Genomic DNA, 1,511 nt, shown 5'->3' on the forward strand with positions numbered 1-1,511 from the left:
AAAAAATGACATCTTTGTTCTTTAACTTATAAAGAAGGAGGGAAAAAAGGTAAACCTGCATCTCAATTCATTAGCTAGAAGCAGATCTAATATTGTGAAGGAGAATTGTGCCTTTATACCCAAAAGAAGTGATCTGGTAATAGAACTAATCTGATTTAACAAAAGCTTCAAAATGGGTCATTGAGGTTAAACAATGGTTTCAGTTATATACTGATGTGGAGAAAATAAGGTATAACTTCATGGTTAAGTACCCACAAAAGTTACACACTAACTTGGGTAACTGGTGAGTGTTACAGGTAGATAGTAATTGGAGGTGAGAGGGGAAAAAGAGGAGCTAATACTAGGGGCTCAGATAGAAAGTAAATGTTTAAAAAATAATGATGGTAACATATGTACAAATATACAATTGAAGTATGGATTGCTCGAAGAGCTGTAAGAGCCCCCCAAAAAAGTGATCTTTTAATTAAAAAAGTAAAAAATAAAAATTTAAAAAATAGTAAACTTTTCCCCTAGCATTGAACTCATAACATACATATATTTAATATTAACTCCTAATGAGCAAATACATTCTTTATTATTCCATGTTATTGGCATGTTATTAGTATGGGATACTGAATTCCAAGAACTCTAAGCCTGTGAAGGGTTACTAATGCCAATCTCTTTAAATAAAAGGTAGAAACTAAAGGTTGAAAGTAGCTTGGGGTTCACAATGGAAAGACGGTTTGGAGGAAGGAAGCAAGGAGGAGACAAAGGACACTTTCTCATTTAAACCCTATTTAGGCTGCGATCAGAAAAGGGCAGAGTTTTGTTTGAGCTTTCTTTTTTTCCTCAGTAAGCTTTTCATTCTGGAACCATTCTGATGGAGAGCATACAGCATAGAGTTGCCTGCGGCCCCACTCGGGCCAGAGCGGCAAGAACCTCACGTCCACCCGCCCCGCCCCGACAGGCGACCCCGCCCCCTCGTGGCTCCGGGTTGCCGGCGTCTCCGGGTTTGGGCCGGACCTGGCGCCCCGCGCAAGCTCAGAGCCCTGCGGACAGCGCGGTTCCCGTCAAACTTCACGGCCAGCCGCCACCAGGTCGGGAGCCCAACTCGAGAACCCTCCACCCGGAAGCCCCTCTCTTCAGAGGCGCCCAAGTCCTCGTGTGCGAGGCGCCTCCCGTGCCCGGCCGGGCGGCGAGAGCCCCGCGGAGCTAGGAGCGAGGCAGCCCCCCTCGGGAGGGGAGGCCCTCGCCCGGGACGCCGTGGGACAGGCCGCGGGAGGCCCCGCAGCGCCGACGCCCTCAGTGGAGCGGAGCCAGCGGAGCTGCTCGGTGCCAGTCCTCCGAAATAAAGGAGCGCGCCTAGACCCCGATACACGCGCAACCGTGGCGACAGTCTGTTGCTTAAGGCACACACCTACAGGCTGTTCTTAAATGCAGCCCACGCCTTCCCGCTGCCACAGCCGCCACAGCCGCGCGCCTGTCCCGCGCTTCAGATGGTCGGTCTTGCGGCGCGGCGGGGCGCGCGCACG

This window comes from Echinops telfairi, unplaced genomic scaffold (genome assembly GCF_000313985.2).
Source record: "Echinops telfairi isolate 266 unplaced genomic scaffold, ASM31398v2 ScPeMD7_7458;HRSCAF=8496, whole genome shotgun sequence".
NCBI lineage: Eukaryota > Metazoa > Chordata > Mammalia > Afrosoricida > Tenrecidae > Echinops > Echinops telfairi.